The following is a 13,634-nucleotide window of genomic DNA, read 5'->3' as shown; positions in this document are numbered from 1 at the left end:
TGCGTGAACAAATAGTCAAACAGTTTAAGAACAACTCTTCTCAAAGCGCAATTGCAAGAAATTTAGGGATTTCATCATCTACGGTCCATAATATCATCAAAAGGTTCAGAGAATCTGGAGAAATCACTCCACATAAGCTTCATGGCCGGAAACCAACATTGAATGACCGTGACCTTCGATCCCTCAGACGGCACTGTATCAAAAACCGACATCAATCTCTAAAGGATATCACCACATGGGCTCAGGAACACTTCAGAAAACCACTGTCACTAAATACAGTTGGTCACTACATCTGTAAGTGCAAGTTAAAGCTCTACTATGCAAAGCAAAAGCCATTTATCAACAACATCCAGAAACGCAGCCGGCTTCTCTGGGCCCGAGATCATCTAAGATGGACTGATGCAAAGTGAAAAAGTGTTCTGTGGTCTGACGAGTCCAAAATTTCAAATTGTTTTTGGAAATATTCGACATCGTGTCATCCGGACCAAAGGGGAAGCGAACCATCCAGACTGTTATCGACGCAAAGTTCAACAGCCAGCATCTGTGATGGTATGGGGGTGCATTAGTGCCCAAGGCATGGGTAACTTACACATCTGTGAAGGCACCATTAATGCTGAAAGGTACATACAGGTTTTGGAACAACATATGCTGCCATCTATGCGCCGTCTTTTTCATGGACGCTCCTGCTTATTTCAGCAAGACAATGCCAAGCCACATTCAGCACGTGTTACAACAGTGTGGCTTCGTAAAAAAAGAGTGCGGGTACTTTCCTGGCCTGCCTGCAGTCCAGACCTGTCTCCCATCGAAAATGTGTGGCGCATTATGAAGCGTAAAATACGACAGCGGAGACCCCGGACTGTTGAACGACTGAAGCTCTACATAAAACAAGAATGGGAAAGAATTCCACTTTCAAAGCTTCAACAATTAGTTTCCTCAGTTCCCAATCGTTTATTGAGTGTTGTTAAAAGAAAAGGTGATGTAACACAGTGGTGAACATGCCCTTTCCCAACTACTTTGGCACATGTTGCAGCCATGAAATTCTAAAAAAAAAGAAAGTGTATGAGTTTGAACATCAAATATCTTGTCTTTGTAGTGCATTCAATTGAATATGGGTTGAAAAGGATTTGCAAATCATTGTATTCCGTTTATATTTACATCTAACACAATTTCCCAACTCATATGGAAACGGGGTTTGTAGATCAGCTTTGTGTGGTATCTAGTTTGCACATGTTTTAGTACGCGCAAACCTTCTGTAGATCAGGACCGAAATGTTGGCATCTATGAAAGTGAGTAGAGAACTCATTTGGACTATTCCTTCTATCACCTGTACCTGTATCTTTTTCTTCTCACTGTAAACATTTTTGCACTATGGACATTTGTAAAAATCAATATCTGTAAAGTACTTAACGTGACGTTACATTCATACTGTTTATTGGACTCTGATCATCTTTAGCAATAAGACACAAACACGTTCCTTGGAGAAATATGCTGACTCATTGATTTTGCATAATGAGTTGATCGGAGTATGCCTTTTGCAAAGGCACAAATGAAAAATGTTTTTGGTTTTGCACTGAACCCTTGCCACTCACAGCAGGAAAAGGCCTGAATTGTGAGTGTTTGTTGTAGAATGCTGTGTCTTCAAGGGAACAAATTGCTCAATAAAAATCGTATTAAAACAGAAAGAGTGAGTGACTCCTTCACACATTATCTGCATTTGAAGTTTGCGTAATGTGTTGAAAAGAAAGCCTTGCATTCACAGGACATGATGTGACGATGAAGAACATAAATTGAGAACATAAAACGGGAGCAACAATGTTCTTTTCCGCGCACATGACCGCGATGACGCCCAACTCATCACAAAACGGTTCTTTTTTGAAGACATGCTTCACAAGTACAGGTGACATGGGACGTGTATTTATACTTGACAAGATGCTTGATGGTATACTACTAGTACTGTATGTGACCTTTCAACAATGGCTGTTATATATTTGTTATGCAAACGCATAAATACTTACTCAACATATTAAAGAGAATATGAACCTTAACCAGAACACTTTGTGGTGATGGTCACTTAAAGGGGAAGTGCATTTTTTTGTTTTGTTTTGCCTATCATTCACAATCATATTTTTTGGAATGCATTCTGAATAGTAAATAAATGCAATCAAAAGTGTAGCCTATGTGAGCCGCTCTACTCTGCCAATAAAACCCTTAAAAAGCATTCAAACACCTCCATTTAGGTTTTATATACATGATGTAACTATATATGTAATGTAGTAATATTCATAATAACATTTAATATTTACCTATTTTGATCATGTTTAAGCATATGCGGCGCATTCATTTGAAAAAAGCATCACAACCTTTGCTTTTTTTTTCTTCCTCACATAAGATCATTGCAGACCTAATTAGAGCCAACAAACATAGTAAAACATCACTTACTGTACAAAGTCTGCTGTCATTAGCTAGGATGTTCATATAATCCCATTTAGATGAAGAATGACTCATAATCCTCGCCAAGAAAAGGGAGGTGGAACCAAACGTCTTTTCGTGTCGTTCTTGCCATTCCCGGGTCTAAATTGGCCGTCAAAGTGTACCAACTTGTCAAATTATATCCTCGGCCATCTACTTTCCAGGTGAGAGGCAAGTGTTTTTTAACTGCTGTTGGGCCACGAGTGCCCCCTAGAGGGCTGCCAAAAAACACGTGTTTCTCAGCTGTGGTCCGTATGTGCCACAGTTGTACTCAGTTGTAATCAGTGTTGGGACTAACGCGTTACAAAGTAACGCGTTACTGTAACGCCGTTAGTTTCGGCGGTAACTAGTAATCTAACGCGTTATTTTTTTATATTCAGTAACTCAGTTACCGTTACTACATGATGCGTTACTGCGTTATTTTACGTTACTTTTTATGTAGTATAAAGTGTGTTTTATCGGAGCGCTGATTGTCGTTCTGATTCTTCTTGTGTCACAAGCCGGAGAAGAGAGAGAGACATATGCGCTCTGTGTGGGTGTGTCTGAGTGTGAGTGTGGGGAGCGGGGGGGGGGGGGGGGGGGGGGGGGGGGGGGGGGGGGGGGGGGCGTGTCTGATCATGGCGGAGCCAGAAGTCGAGTTTGCTAACATGGAGATATTTTCACTACTTTTCTTTTGTCGAGCACAAAGAAAATAACATTTTAGTTAAATGTAAATTGTGCTTTGGATCAAAGATGCCATCTACTGCCCAAAACAGCAATTCAAATCTGCTGAAACAAGCTACATAGCAACATGCTTCGACGAAGCTAGTAAAGAGAGACAGAGACTCTGATGCCACTTCACCTCCACCACCACCACCATTCACCGCTGAAGGTACACACTCTGTCAATCAATGTTCCCTCTAATTGTTCATGTGTAAGCAAATGCAAAAAGTCCCTGAGCATTGAGTGGAGTCCATGTGAGCAACATCACACGTGCACACTGTGGCTACACCAGCAGCACACCTGTCCCAAACCTCACTAAATAACAACTTACATCTCCATCCATCCATCCATTTTCTACCGCTTGTCCCTTTCGGGGTCGCTGGAGCCTATCTCAGCTGCATTCGGGCGGAAGGCAGGGTACACCCTGGACAAGTCCCCACCTCATCACAGGGCCAACACAGACAGACAGACAACATTCTCTTATTATTATAATCAAATGACAGCAGTCATTTCCATTTCTAATATAAGTGTTTAGGCCCACTTACAATGACAATAACAAAAAATATTGTTTTTCATGAACTGTGTACTTGTATTGTTTGTCTGGGTGGAGGTCCTGCTTTGGAAATAATTTGTACCCCTTTCAGACATTGCATTTAGTTCCCATTAAAACATTCACATGTTGCACAATGAGATGTAAGCAGGGGATCATGTGTACATTCCTGCAACTTCCTGTTTGTAAAAAATATATTTTTATTAGTATTTATTTAATATACTAACAGCATTTAATGATTAATATTTATAAATTAAGATTCCTAATAAATGACACTAGAATAAGCACACATTTGATTGGTAAATCATAGTGTAACGACCTGGAATGACACTTTATGTGTGGTGTTGGAGTTGTCCGACTTTTTGTGTGGCTGTAAACGCATCACTGGCTAAGTGCCATATGTGCAAGTGTTGGCGCACGTGAGAGAGCGAGCGGCTGCTGTTGATATAACAAAGTTGCTTTTGGTCTGGTTTGTACTGCAGAAAATGACCAGTTTTGCTAGATATCATTTTTTTTACTAATGTTTTGGTGATGTGTTTATGGCCGACAGTAAAGAGTTTTGCTCAGTAAAGTGATGGATGGAATTCATGTCCTCAAAGCGTCTCGACAGACGTTACAATATTTGAACAATGATGACGAAAACGGTTTTCTCTGTCGTGTCCGTGTCGTGTCGAAAATTGTTATGCGCTTATTTTTTTATTTGATTTTGTGCATGGCATAGATTTGCCGTGCGCAGAGGACGCTTGAGCAGTGCGCAATTGCACATGCGCGCTCCTGAGAGGGAACGTCGCTGTCAATTCTCTTATATACTCTTTCATTCTAGACTTCTAGAGTGTTTGATTATCACATCACTCTAAATGTATAGACTATAAAGTTCACAAACATAAAGAGGGATCCTAGTGGGCCAGGCCAATCTTTCCTTATCTCTAAACTAAAACTGGGGAAATGTGTAGTGTTCTGGGTTTCAGACATGATTTTGTATAAGAATTACTTGAGGAAGAAAATGCCTGGTTAGACTTTGTGTATGTAGTGTGTGCTTTTCTTGGTTTACATCTATGCTGTTATTATGCTGTTTGTTACTTATGTATGTTATGTTGCAGCTATTTAAAATAGTTTTGTCAATTTGTTCTGGCCAGAAACAAATTGGCCTTTGTAACATATCTTTGTCTTTGTGTGTTGTATGTAGACCACATTGCTTAGCAGAGTTGAGTGATGCAAATGCATGTCAAGTTGATCAACAGATTGTATTATTCTCCAGTGCAATAACAGTACTGAAATGAAGGCTAAAAGGGCATTAATTGGAGCTTTAAAAAAGAAAAGAAAAAAGAAGTAACTAAATAGTTACTTTTCACAGTAACGCATTACTTTTTGGTGTAAGTAACTGAGTTAGTAACTGAGTTACTTTTGAAATGAAGTAACTAGTAACTGTAACTAGTTACTGCTTTTCAGTAACTAACCCAACACTGGTTGTAATGCACTTTTCCACCACTTGTGGCGGTGTACTGCAAATTATTTGCCACTTGCCAATATTCAAATATTTATTTCAAGAAATGTCCCTAGTTTTAAACACTGTTTATTTATCTTTGGTCATTGACTTTACATCAAAATCTTAATTTTAGCTTGAATATTTATATTTTGAATAATCGGATTTAGAAATAAGACAGTAACTATGCAAATAAGATATTTAGTTTTGCCCCCACAAAGAAAATCTCAAAATTATGCAACATTCTAAAGATGCATAATTTAAGAATTGCACGCTGATTAATTATTGTTTTCAGAATGAAATATTACTTCTAGTTGATAAGTCCTGCTAACTTCTAGATATAGAAATCTTGAGTCATGGTGTTTAAAACTAATAATGCATGGACAGATCATTTCACTATTTTTTTTTTTTTTTCTAAAATGTATTATTTTTATCTTATACTTGGTCAGCTCTTTTTTGCAATGTAATGACAATATCAAACAAACAAAATAAGTCTATAGCTAAAGTCAGAGAGAAGTAGGGGTGTGGGAAAAAATCGATTCGAATTTGAATCGCGATTCTCACGTTGTGCGATTCAGAATCGATTCTCATTTTTAAAAAATACATTTTTTATTTTTTTATTTTTATTTTTTAATTAATCAATCCAACAAAACAATACACAGCAATACCATAACAATGCAATCCAATTCCAAAACCAAACCTGACCCAGCAACACTCAGAACTGCAATAAACAGAGCAATTGAGAGGAGACACAAGCACGACACAGAACAAACCAAAAGTAGTGAAACAAAAATGAAGATTATCAACAACAGTATCAATATTAGTTACAATTTCAACATAGCAGTGATTAAAAATCCCGCATTGACATTATCATTAGACATTTATAAAAAAAATTAAAAAAGAACAATCGTGTCACAGTGGCTTACACTTGCATCGCATCTGATAAGCTTGACAACACACTGTGTCCAATATTTTCACAAAGATAAAATAAGTCATATTTTTGGTTCATTTAATAGTTTAAACAAATTTACATGATTGCATTTAGTTGACAAAACATTGTTTTTTACAATTATAAAAGCGTTTTACAAAAATCTACTACTCTGCTTGCATGTCAGCAGACTGGGGTAGATCCTGCTGAAATCCTATGTATTGAATGAATAGAGAATCGTTTTGAATCGGGAAAATATAGTTTTTGAATCGAGAATCGCGTTGAATCGAAAAAAAAAATCGATTTTGAATCGAATCGTGACCCCAAGAATCGATATTGAATTGAATCGTGGGACACCCAAAGTTTCTTAAGTGCAAAAACTATGACTATCTGGGGTGAATCTGAATTTTCATTTGTTTATTGACAGTTTAGTTAAGAAACATAGATTATTAATTTAGTTTATTTATATTAGCACAACATAATTGTATCCTAATTGGATCACACTCCTCAGCCTTCCCGGTAAGGTCTATTCAGGTGTACTGGAGAGGAAGCTACGCCGGATAGTCGAACCTCGGATTCAGGACGAACAGTGTGGTTTTCGTCCTGGTCGTGGAACTGTGGACCAGCTCTATACTCTCGGCAGGGTCCTTGAGGGTGCATGGGAGTTTGCCCAACCAGTCTACATGTGTTTTGTGGACTTGGAGAAGGCATTCGACCGTGTCCCTCGGGAAGTCCTGTGGGGAGTGCTCAGAGAGTATGGGGTATCGGACTGTCTGATTGTGGCAGTCCGCTCCCTGTATGCTCGGTGCCAGAGCTTGGTCCGCATTGCTGGCAGTAAGTCGGACACGTTTCCAGTGAGGGTTGGACTCCGCCAAGGCTGCCCTTTGTCACCGATTCTGTTCATAACTTTTATGGACAGAATTTCTAGGCGCAGTCAAGGCGTTGAGGGGATCTGGTTTGGTGGCTGCAGGATTAGGTCTCTGCTTTTTGCAGATGATGTGTGTATAAAAAACATTCTTTGTGATAATATTTGAGTGGGTCCGGGGCCCCTCTGTAGTGGAAAAGTTGAACCCTGAGGTCAAAGGGTTAAGAACCCCTGACCTAGAATAAAGTTGCACGTGCAAGGAAGCGAGGAAGCAGCTGATGAGTTGATGATGTCAACATTGGCACACAGGAAGTGATCACGGCTTCGCTATAAATAGTTTGTTTGCATTTATAACAACAACCTTTTTCCCTGGTGCGAAAAAGGTTGGGTACCCCTCCTTTACAGGATAGATATACACTAAACTCAGAGCAGATATGCCTATTTCTGGAAGTTTGCATTAATATTACGTACTTGGAATTCATTCTGTTGTGCCATGAATTCCCAGAGAGAGCTCTGAGCTCTTTCTGGGGAAACGCACCAAGTCATTGGTATAGATATGTGGATGACACATTGGTTAAAATCAATTGCCAAGAAGTACAATTCTTTACCAAGCACATGAACTCAGTGGACAAAACATCAAGTTCACATGTTAAGTTAAAGTTAAAGTACCAATGATTGTCACACACACACTAGGTGTGGTGAAATTTGTCCTCTGCATTTGACCCATCCCCTTGATCACCCCCTGGGAGGTGAGGGGAGCAGTGGGCAGCAGCGGCGCCGCGCCCGGGAATCATTTTTGGTGATTTAACCCCCAATTCCAACCCTTGATGCTGAGTGCCAAGCAGGGAGGTAATGGGTCCCATTTTTATAGTCTTTGGTATGACTCGGCCGGGGTTTGAACTCACAACCTACCGATCTCAGGGCGGACACTCTAACCACTAGGTCACTGAGTATATGTGAGGATGTCAAAGACAGTAATTCGTTTTTTTTGGACTGTGACGACCACGTTGGAGATGACAGGGGCCTCCATGTTGAGGTTTACGGCAAACCCACACTTTTTGATTCACACCACTCACTGGAGCACAAACTGGGTGTTATCAGAACCCTACAACACAATGCTGATAACGGTCCCACCAGCCAAAAGAGAAAGAACATACCGTATTTTCCGGACCATAGAGCGCACCAAATTATAAGGCGCACTGCCGATGAATGGTCTATTTTTGTTCTTTTTTCATAAATAAGGCGCATCGGATTATAGGGCGCATTAAAGGAGTCATTTTTTTTTTTTTTTTTTTTTCTAAATGTAAAACACTTCCTTGTGGTCTACATAATGGTGGTTCTTTGGTCAAAATGTTGCATAAATTATGTTTTACAGATCATCTTCAAGCCACTTTCTGACAGTCGCTTCAGGATACGCCGTTTTGTGGGCGGTCTAATATACGTGGCTCACCTTCGGCAGCGTCTTCTCCCCGTCATCTTTGTTTTAGCGGTGTAGCGTGCAAGGACGGGAATGGCAGAAGTGTTAAAAAATGGAGCTAACTGTTTTAATGACATTAAGACTTTATTTCAATCAATAACGGCGCAGCATCTCCTCATCCGGAAACAACAAGAAGGCCAGGAATGTGTCCCGTGAAAAACCGTGCGACCGGAACTCTCTAATAACTAAAGTTCCTTGGGTGAATAATGTAAATTCACTACAGGACACGTTGGGAAGACTATCTCTCCCGGCTGGCCTGGGAACGCCTCGGGATCCCCCTCGGATAAGCGGAAGAAGATGGATGGATGGATGGCATATTTTGTATTGTGTAAGCATACTTGGCTTTGGATGCTACATACCATAAACATATCTGTCTTGTAATCTTGTTTGATTACAGGTGCTGTGAGAAAAATTGTGGTGACAAGGTCAGCCACGGACGCTGAGGTCACCAAACACGCCGTCAGGTGGTTCAACCTGGCGGCGGATCGGGCAACCAGGAGACGAGTCCCGCCTCCCCCTCCTCAGGAGGAATAGAAATGTATCAATTAAACAATCTTTTATTGAACTTCTTGTCATTCACCAGTTATTCATTTTCTGATATGTTAGCTGTGCATGGAGCAGCATTTCGTTTAAGTTGTAGCCTAATAGATTAAATATGTATATTTACTATATTTACTATTTATATATATTATATATTTACTTTATAGAGTGAATTGACCATTTTCTGTTTCTGCCTATTGACAATATTGTTAGTTTAAAAATACAAGGCAATGCATATGTAAGCCTATATTGCTGTAGTAGCGCCAGGCCCGGCCCTAATCAATCTGGCGCCCTAGGCAAGATTTTAGGTGCCCCCCCCCCCCCACATCGGCAGTGAAGTGTATATACTCACAAGAACCCGAATAGCTTTGTCTTTGACCTTTTTTTTTACTTACAACTATACCTAATATATAAAGGGGTGGAAAAGTGACTATTACCTGCAGGGAAAACATTAGCTAACCAGAAGGCAATAATGTAAACAAAAAACACCTGCTTAAAAGATCTAATACAAATGTCCCTGAGGAATGTAAGGTGGGAGTACTGTAATTACCTAACGTTACATTATTATTTTCCATAACAATTTAGCCCCCTCCACAATATTAACCCGACGTTAAAACAGAACTGGCTATTTATTGATTAGCAATTGCCGAGTCATGTAACATTAGCTTAATGCTAAAAAGTCAGGTTACTATCACATTCTGTAACAGACAAATCATTTCATGTAGGCTAACGTTACCTACCTGCTACCTCTGTCTTTTCTCGTTTCTCCTCTTCTTCTTTTCTCTTTTTTCTTCCCTGGGCACCTGACAGTTTTGGCCGTTTTGACATCTTGTGTTGATTTTTTGATGTGGTGACGTCCAAAAAGAGTCATGATACGGGAAGGGAGGGGGCGCACTGTGCGGGGGGAGGAGGGGGGGTGTAATGTTGTAACAAATAATATTTCTATTAAATAGGCTTTACTTTGCATTTTTTTTTTTTTTTTTTTTTTTTTTTTTTTTTTTATGTCCTGTCCAGCTTCTCAGGCAAATCATATAGTTGATGTAGATGCCCATGACGGCTGTTCAGATTTACTTTACAAAAGAGAAGTGTAGGATACTTCTCTTGTTGCCTTATTTGTATTTGACTTTATTAAATGTATTTATATTATCATTTAGTGCAGCCGGGCCGGAGCAGGAGGGGATAGAAAGAGAAAAAAAAAAGAAGACAGAGGGGGAAATTGTGGGGACAAGAGGGGGATTAGACAGAGAGACAAAAACAACAACAGCAAACAACAACAACAACAACAATAGAGCAACATCAGCAAATATGACATGTACAAATATGATGGTAAAAGTAATAGCAAATAAGCAGTTAGCGAAAAATAAAAAATAATACAGAAATGACAATGAGCATTATTACACTACAAATGGATCAATACAAATACCAATAGAAATAGCGCTATTGATAATGAACAATACCAATAATTTACCTTTATTATCATAAATACAGTTGTTTAAATGCAACAATACATATACGTAATGATAACTTGAGATACGAAAGAATGCAGAAAAATGGAGGGGGAGAAAGAGAAGCAACCTACATTAACCTTGTAGATTGTTATAGTCACAATAGGTTAAGCTTTGTCAGTGTGCCATGTGTTACACCCAGTTTACCCTAGGGCAACAACGTTAATATATGTTTGATGAAACGTGATTATGTGCATGAGTGTAAGTATGCATATGTACTTGTATATGTACAGAATGTGTATATGTGTTTGTACAATGAATGTATATGTACAGAATGTGTATATGTGTTTGTACAGTGAATGTATATGTACAGTATGTGTATGTGTATGTTTGTATATTGAATGTGCGTGTGGATGTACGAATATTAGGTAGGTAAATATGTACTGTATTTGTGTATGTATGTGGGAGCGTAGGTACCTATGTACGTATGTGAGCATATGTGAATTTGCATGTACAATACATTCGACTCCCAGAGTGCGTGGGAGCCAGAGCACGGCCCCATCACCCCCGAGAGCCCAACCCACAAACAGGAGGCGTGGTGCCCAGGGAACCAGGGACCACCGCCCCCACGCAGCCAAGCCGGCCAGCGACAGGAACCCCAGAGCCCGACCCACCGTACCGCCCACAAGGGCCAGCAGCAGGCCGCAGACAGACGCACCCGGCAGAGGACAGGGCACGAGAAAAGCAGGGGACAGCCAGACCCCAAGCCAGCGAGAGACTACACCCCACACGGGCAGAAAGGCGAGACGCCCCGCCCGAGGGACCCAGAGACTCCCCGCAACCGGACGGGAAGACCGCCCCCGCCCCACCGGCAACCGGGCCCCCACGAGCCCACCCCCCACCCCCGGAGAGCGCGGCGAGGCCAGCCCCCGGCCACCCCACCCAAACCGGCCGCCGCAGGACCACCCAGGCACAGGGCCACGGGAACCACCCACCCCACCCGCAGGGACCCCAACGATGGAGATGGAACAACCAGCAACCGCCCCGCCGAGCCCCCCCCCTGAGGGAGGGGAAAAATTAAAAAATAATATTAATAAAATATATTTAAAAAATAAATAAATAAATAAATTAATTAATTAATTAATTAAAAAAAAAAAAAAAAAAAGAATTAAAAGAAGATCACAGACATGCTGACAAACAAGGTCACTACCCCAGCAACTGGCCGACTCGCAGCACCTCGGAATACCTTGCAGCACCAAGCTACCACAATAGACGCAGGGACTAGGCCCAACAGGCCCCAACCAAGACGGGTACCCGGAAGGGATGGACAGCGGGACCCAGGAGCTCCAGACACGCAGTTCGGATGCAGTAGCCTGAGGCGTCGACCCCCGTCTGACAGGCAGGCCCAGAGCGTACCCCCAGAAATATACATACATACATACATACATACACACATACACATACACATACACACATACACGTATACATACCCACACATACACATATATACATATACATACACATATGTACACATACACATATATAAACATACATACATACACACACATATACATACATATACACAGTTCGTCAGCCCCGACAGCCATCACGCGCGCGCGCTGCCACCAGTCACAACATCAGCCACACCCCTGCACCAGACCCAGCAGCCACGGGCGCCCACACCACAAACAAACGGCAGCAGAAACAGCAGCCGCAATAACCCCAGACAGCCAGCACCAGCCAATCAAATCAAAGCGATCAAAGAAAAACTGCGACCAGCAACCACACGCCACCAGGGCCATGGAGACCAGCCAGCGCCAGCCCGCCGGTCAGCCCGAACGCCAACACGCAAACAAGAGACACCAACAACCCCCCCAACCAAAAGGCCCCCCACCCCAACCCAAACCCGCACAAACACACCACCGCCCAAACAACCGGGACACAGCATCCAGACCAGACACGGGGGCTGCGCCGCCACCACACCAAGTCACCAACAGAGACCCCACAGCGCAAGGTCGGGCCACACGGGCACGGACCCCATCCAACAGGAAGTGAGACCCGCGCGACGCCACACACAAATAAATAATAAGATTAAAAAAAAAAAAAAAAATGAAATAAAATAAAATAAAAAAATAAAATAAAAAATAAAATTTAAAAAATAAAATAAAATAAAAATGAGTAATAATAAAAATAAAAATAATAAATACATTAAAAATAAAAAATATATATATAACAATAATAAATGAATAAAAGCCTGGCAGGCCACCAGACCGCAGTCCCCGCCGGCCGACGAGGCAATGAGGGGTGCGCCGAACCCCAAACCCCCCATGCATGTGTACAAGGCCCCCAGAGTGTCTACTGTGTAGTTAAAATTAGGAGGTCAGCCGTTACAGCCGACCTCCAGTCCCTATTGATGTGTGTACTGTAGTGTGAGTGAGATATGTATGCTTGTGGGAACTAATAATGCGATTAAAATTGGGGGACATCAAGGTCATGGTGGGTCCCAACCAAACCAAGCCCCCCAAATCCTAAGTGTCTAATATGCAGCTAAGATTGAGGGATGGACGAGCAGGGGACAAGAAAGGAGGACTGGAGCCCCATTAGAGGCATCCTCAACCCCCCGCCATGCCTCCCCGCAGGACAATCCCCAAAGTCCTATATATGTGTGACTGTGTGCGCTATAAGTAGGAGTAGTAGAGGGCCCGGACATCCCCCCAGTCCACGCGGCCGACAACCAGGAACTACGGCCAGGAGGCCGCCACCCCCCGCCACAGCCCGTGACCCACACCAGACCACTTTAACGTGACGCCACGCGAGCCCCTCCCCCCGCCAAACAAAGCCAGCCCCCGCCCGCCCCAACCCAACCCTGCAGAGCCCATACCGGCAACCAAATGCAGAGAAACCGCACAGCCCCCACGCCCAATGCAAACACCGCATCCCGGCCATCCACACAGCAACGTGCCCATACGAGTCCCGGCCAGGGGAAGGAGCCCCCCAACGGGGGAAGAAGCCAATGCATCCCGTCCGCCTGCCAGCCCCCAAACCAGCCGGCAAGCCAACGCCAGCCATCCCCACAACCCCACAAGCGCACAGACACCAGCCACAGTCCCCCAACCACTCCAACCCAACACAGCGATGCCAACCGCTGGTATCACCGCAGCAACCATCACCACCA

The sequence above is a fragment of the Nerophis lumbriciformis genome, linkage group LG21 (genome assembly GCF_033978685.3).
Source record: "Nerophis lumbriciformis linkage group LG21, RoL_Nlum_v2.1, whole genome shotgun sequence".
NCBI lineage: Eukaryota > Metazoa > Chordata > Actinopteri > Syngnathiformes > Syngnathidae > Nerophis > Nerophis lumbriciformis.
The sequence above is the reverse complement of the archived record's forward strand: the minus strand, read 5'-3'. Positions refer to the sequence as shown.